Source organism: Stegostoma tigrinum, chromosome 18 (assembly GCF_030684315.1).
Source record: "Stegostoma tigrinum isolate sSteTig4 chromosome 18, sSteTig4.hap1, whole genome shotgun sequence".
Lineage (NCBI taxonomy): Eukaryota > Metazoa > Chordata > Chondrichthyes > Orectolobiformes > Stegostomatidae > Stegostoma > Stegostoma tigrinum.
Genome location: NC_081371.1, coordinates 62,040,294 through 62,047,103, shown reverse-complemented (window position 1 = coordinate 62,047,103; position 6,810 = coordinate 62,040,294). Strand labels below are relative to the sequence as shown.

The 6,810-nt window shown below is 43.3% G+C and overlaps 1 protein-coding gene across 3 annotated transcripts in view; it reads left to right on the top strand.

Annotated features, from left to right (window-relative positions):
• Positions 1 to 6,810, top strand: part of nav3 (neuron navigator 3) — an 824,703-nt gene that overhangs the window by 588,226 nt on the left and 229,667 nt on the right. The window lies entirely within an intron of this gene.

Below are 6,810 nucleotides of genomic sequence, written 5' to 3'. Positions count from 1 at the left end.
GTGCAGTCCCTGTTGCAATGTAGGAAATGCAGCAGCAAGCCAGTACACAGCAAGGTCCCACAAACAGCTAGGAGACAACAACAGGCCAATTTGCTGATGGTGTTGGATAAGAGATGAGGGTTGGCATAGACACTGGGGGATCTCCCCATTCATCTTTAGATGATGGTGCCAGCTCTTTTATGTCTGAGTGGCTCCTTAGACATTTTCAATTAATATATGGGACATGGGCATCATTGGTTGGGCAAATACTTAATGCCCGTACCTAGTTGCCCCTTGAGACTGTGGTGGTGAGCTGCCTCTTGAACCGATGCTGTACATGTGCTGTATATCGACACACAATGCCCTTAGGGAGGGAAATCCAGGATTCTGACCAATTGACAGTGAAGGAACGGCGATATATTTCCAAGTCAGGATGGTGAGTGTCTTGGAGGGGATCTTGCAGGGGGTGGTGTTCCCATGTATCTGCTGCCCTTGTCCTTCTAGATGGAAGTGGTTAGGGGTTTGGAAGGTGCTAAGGATTTCTGGTGAATTTCTGCAGCGCATCTTGTAGACAGTACACACTGCTGCTACTGAGCGTCGGTGGTGGAGGGTGTGGGATGTTTGTGGATGTGGTGCCAATTAAGCGGCCGCTTTGTCCTGGACGGTGTCAAGCTTCTTGAGTGTTATTGGGGCTGCACCCATCCAGGCAAGTGGGGAGTGTTCCATCATACTCCTGACTTGTGCCTTGTAGATGGTGGACAGGCTTTGGGGAGTCAGGATGTGAGTTACTCGCTGCAGGATTCCCAGCTTCTGGCCTGCTCTTGTAGCCACTGTGTTTATGTGGTGAGAGCATCTGAGTTTCTGATTAATGGTAACCCGCAGGATGTTGATATTGGGGGAATTCCGTGATGGTAACACCATTGAATGTCAAGGGCCAGTGGTTAGACTGTCTCTTATCGGTGATGGTCATAGCCTGGCATTTGTGTGGCATGAATGTCACTTGCCACTTGTCAGCCCGAGCCTGGATATTGTCCAGATCTTGTTGCATGTGAACACAGACTGCTTCAGTGTCTGAGGAGTCACGAATGGTGCTGAACATTGTGCAATCATCGGCGAACATCCCCATTTCTGACCTTATGATGGGGAGAAGGTCAGTGAAGAAACAGCTGAAGATGGTTGGCCCTAGAACACTACCCTGAGGAACTCCTGCAGAGATGTCCTGAAGCTGAGATAATTGACCTCCAACAACCACCCATGTGTCAGGTATGACTCTAAACAATGGTGAGTTTGCCCTTGATACCCATTGATTCCAGTTTTGTTCTGTCTCCTTGATGCCACACTTGGTCAAATGCAGCCTTGATATCAAGGGCTGTCACTCTTACCTCACCTCTGGAATTCAGCTGTTTTGCCCATGTTTAGTGTAAAGCTGTAAACTGCAGTACTTTAAGAAGAGGCTCACCATTGCTCCTCAGGGCAACTAGGGATAGGGAATAAATACTGGGCCCAGCCGGTGACACCCAGATCCCATGAATGTATAAAGAAAGGTAGGCTTAGGAGCTGAGTGGACTTGGTATTTCCCCAAACTGGGCATCAGTGAGCAGGTTCTTTGTAACAAAGAGTTGCCTGATGGTTCTGTTGATACCCCCTTCCATCCTTTGCTGATGATTGAGGACAGGTTGAAGCGGGGTAATTGTTGGGTTGGATGAGTACTGACCTGTCCATTCTGCCAGCATGTCTTCCGTGCTGATGGTGTAAATGACTGGGGAGGCAGTACACACACGGAGAGTGAGCAAATGGAGTGACAAGTGACTTGGGAAATTGACGAGGGAAATTGGGGGGGCTTCATGTGTAAAACAAAAAATTCCATCTTCCTCAGGCCGTCCTGTCTTTTCGTGCTGTTGGTAAAGTTTTATTTTGGCAAGTGAGCCGATGAAGAAGGATCTGGGAGCAGAAAAGTGTCTGGAAACACATCAGTCGGATAGTGATTGGAATGAGGTTGTGGCAATTTGAAGCCAAGCCACAAACATTAGGGCTGGGATGAGAGGCTACTGAAACCATTTCAGGAATCGGAGCCGACACAGGGATGTTAGTGTTAGTGTGAGCTGAGAAATTGTAGAAAAATTTGGGAAATGTTTACAAGTCCTTCCCTCACCCCCCTACCACTGCAGCTTCTCCTCCACGATTAGCTCTCATTTACAAGCCAAAGATGACCCTCACCTGTTCTAACTCTCGTCTTTATTTGTATCTTCTCCTTGCCCCCTATTCAACTAATTGGATACTGCATTCTGAATTTGCGTCATTCATCCCTGTGTCCCGATGTCTTTGCTTTGTCATCAGTCTCCAAATATTTGACCTCTTCCAGCAGCAGCTACACCATCTCCCTCATATTGCCTGCTGTTGTGTTTATGAACCGTATGGGGTTTGTTTCTTATAATGCTTGGTTCTTCAAATGAGTTAATTAAAAAGGGAAAAGCCAATAAATTAATCCTATAAATCCTGGGACAGCCAGGTGTTGTGTAAGAGTGTAAGGGTCTGAAAGGGTTAATACTGAGGAATGTTTTAACCACCCAATGTGTACCCGTGTACCTATTTTCTGAAGAAGGGTCTAGGCCCAAAACGTCAAGATTTCCTGCTCCTGAGATGCTGCTTGGCCCGCTGTGTTCATCCAGCTCTTCACCTTATTATCCCTGTGTACTCGTGACAGATGGACTGACGTGAGAATCATGCTGCATTATTCCACGGTTAATTAAGTTACTGAAAATGCTTTTTTTTTCTCTCAGGATCCAGAATAAAAGATTTTCACCAACTTCTTTAAGCAACTCAAAATAATTCATTTGCTAGAAACAAAGTGGAAAACATTGATTAACATCTAAACTAAGAACTGGAATTAAAACTATGCTCATGCTCGGCCACACACTCCACAATAACTCAGGTTTCTGCAGAGATGCTTAACTTTTTAAAAACAGGCAAAAGATAAAAAGACTGTGTGGACCAAAGGTCTGGAAGCAAAGGCTAGAATTGGACCATATCTGCTGGATTTCATGTGCACAATGTTGAATTATTGACAGCCATTGACTGATTGCATAACTTCAACTCTGAATGTAATCCACCTGGATTCAAGCCTTCAGGACATGATAGACCACCTTTACAGGTTTCACTAGCTAGCCAGAAATCTTGGCATTTAGCAACTATGTCAGGTTCCTAGGACTTTCTACCAAGACTGGACTTTCAGGACCGTGACCTGTACCTCCCAGGATATCTTTCTTAATGACCTATTGGTCAATGAAACAAATTGTAAGTTGGAAAAGGATTACAATCATTAACCTGGAGGCCTCCTAATCCTTTTAAAGGCAGGTTTTCCAGTAATTGAGGCAATAGTGCCCATCTCTTACCTTTTTGAAAGATTTGCTTGGCTCATTTCTCCAAAGTCACTTGATTTTTCTATAAGCAGCTGATGGCTTACAGCACACATCAATCTTGATGAAACCCATAAAATATCCAATCTCTTCCATATTTTAAATAGAATATTTAAATTTAAATAATTGATAAATGGCAATGACCTCATGGTATTATTGCTATATGATTAATCTAGAAAGTCAGCTAATGTTCTGGGAACCTGGGTTTGAATCCCATTATGGAAGATGGTAGAATTTGAATTCAATAAATATCTGGAATTAACAGTCTAATGGTGACCATGAATCCATTGTTGATTGTTGAAAAACCCATCTGGTTCACTAATGTCCTTCAGGGAAGGAAACTGCCATCCTTACCTGGTCTGGCCTCCATGTGACTGCAGACCCACAGCACATGGGTGGCTCTCAGTTACCCTCTGAAATGGCCCAACAAGCCATTCAATTGTACCAACCACTATGAAGTCTCTCTGAGGGCAACCAAGGACAGGCGATAAATGCTGGCCAGCCAATGACACCCACATCCCACTAATGAATAAAACAAAGTCTTTCCCACACACCGCCCTCTGTATGTATGGCCTTCAGGGAGAACAATTCCGTAATTCAAAGTGAACAAAACTTAATGACCGGTTGCTCCTTGTGGCCTCTGTAGTAATGTCTGTCATATCAACTGGTGATCTCTCTCTAACATGCAGCAAGCTGTATCTTGATTCTGACTCCATGTCTTCTCATTAGATGTGCACTTCGGTTTTCTCTATCACATCAGACGAAGCAAGCCCTGTAGGTGCTGATCCTAGAAGAGGATTTTGGGAGCAAACTGACCCCATGATGAGTGATGGTCCAGACAGTCTTACCGTGTGCTCAGTAATGAGGGTTACAGATATCACATCGAGAATTGTGAAGAAAGACATGGCTTCGTGTAGCCGGAGTATCTCAAAGTGTTTTTGCATTCAGTGCAGTTCTGATTGAAAAGTCATCTCTGTTGTAATGTTAAAAATGGTGAAATCATTTGTCACCCAGCAAAGGCCATGAAACGGCAATTTAGTGACTGACGAATCTTTTTATTATCGGAGAGGGTAGATATCATCAGGTTATCTTGGGGAACTCCATGCTTTTCTATGCAGTAGTGCTGTGGGATACTTTACAGATAAATAAGAGGTTGGGCTGAGTCTCAGTGTAATGTCTAACCCAAAATATAGCACCTGACACAATGCAGAATTCCCTCAATGTGAATGTCAGCCAGATCTTCAGGTTGTTTGCATCAAACACCTTGTGACACAGATTTCAGTTGACTGAACCACAGCTAATATTATGTGGAAAGGACAAAGGGAATGGGTCAAATTCGATCCCATTTCATAGGATTGGCACAGCCATGATGGGATGAATGGTCTTTGTTTCTGGGCATTCTGACTTTCATGGGGACATAGACTGGTGCATTTAAAAATAAAATGGGGCATTTTAATCCAGTTGAATTCAACATCCTACTTCTTGGGTCAATGATACTTACACTAACACCTTTTTGGTTTATTTAAGTATTACTTCCGTTTTCTGATGTGAATATCAGGTCTGCAGGCATAGTACTGCCTTCACAGTTCATGTGTTAAAGTGTGAGACATGGAGAGAGCTAAATTTAAACTTCCATCTAATTAATTCAAAAGTCATGCCCTTGTGAATTACAGGGTTTTATTTTCCATGATATTCGTTAAACCAGTTGTGGTTTACTGCATTCTTGAGTCTGTTCAATGTTGATTTATTTGGAAGTACGTTTTCAATTTTAGCAAAACAGAAATGAATGGATTTCCCATGAGATTGTTCATGGCCCCTGAGTGGATGCGCTCCTATAAAAGTAGGATGCTTGAGGTGGGACCAGAAGGAAGTGGGACACTGGCAGGAAAGGCAAGCTTTATATTACATTTTTATTCTTAAAGCTGTGAAACAGCTTGTTATTTGTTCTATAACTAACTCTAAAACTATAGACGACATTTTATCAATCATAATAGAATGAAAGGAAATAGATTCTGTGAACGTTCCGTCACTGTTTGCTTCTACCTTGTGTTGAAGTGGTGCAGCGACAGATTGTTTAAGAATAACAAAAACAAAGTTGCTGGAAAAACCCAGCAGGTCTGGCAGCATCTGTGAAGGAAAAAAACAAAATTAACGTTTCAGGTCCAGTGACCCTTCCTCAGATGTTGACAGACCTGCTGAGCTTTTCCAGCAACTTTGTTTTTGTTCCTGATTCACAGCATCCACAGTTCTTTCTGTTTTTATAATGTATAAGAATAATACTGACTGGAATGTTTGTGGTGCTCTGATGAAGGGTCTAGGCCCAAAACGTCAGCTTTTGTGCTCCTGAGATGCTGCTTGGCCTGCTGTGTTCATCCAGCCTCACATTTTATTATCTTGGAATGTTTGTGGTGCTTTCTTCAATATCCTGGAGTTAAAGAAAGAAAAGTTTTTAAATTCTCCAGGGATTTTCAACACCTCATAGGTGCAGAGAAAGTCCATTCAGCCCTTTGAGTCTGCTGTGCCATGCAGTACGATCATGGTCAATCAAATATTCGATGCTTTTTAGCCACTTCGTCACCACATCGCTGTACTCCACTGGGGATCAGCAATCTATCAATCTCTACCAGAAACATTCTCAAAAACTGAGCTCCCACAGCCTTCTGTGGCAGAAAATTCCAGAAGTACACATCCTGCTGAGTTAAAAAAATCTTTTCATCTCAGACCTAAATGGAATCACCCTCATTTAAGCAGTGCCCCCTGGCTGTAGACTCCTCACCCAGAGGGAAACTGCTTACCTGCACCTACTCCCTCTATTCCTTCAAGTACTTTGGAGGTTTCAAGGAGACTGCCTCTCATTCTTCAAAATTCTTGAATTACACACCCAGTTAACCCAATCGCTCTCCATTGGACAGACCCGTCATCCCGGGAATAAGTCTGCTGAACCTTTGTTGCATTCCCTGAGGTAAGGAGACCAGGAGGTGTCCAACCGAGCTCCTGTACAATTGAAGCAAGACTTTATTGCACCTGTATTCAATCCTCTTGCAATATAAGCTAACTTTCAACTTCCCTTCTATAAACATCCTGCATCTGTATGTTAACCTTCAGTGACTTATCAACGAGGACACCACGGTCACTTTAGATATTTGTACCTTACATAGAACATAGAACATTACAGCACAGCACAGGCCCTTCGGCCCTCAATGTTGTGCCGACCTGTCATACCGATCTGAAGCCCATCTAACCTACACTATTCCATGTACATCCATATGCTTATCCAATGACGACTTAAATGTACCTAAAGTTGGCGAATCTACTACCGTTGCAGGCAAAGCGTTCCATTCCCTTACTACTCTCTGAGTACCTTCCTCATACAACACTCATTCCCACTCAGTTTTGTATCATCTGCAAGTTTGCA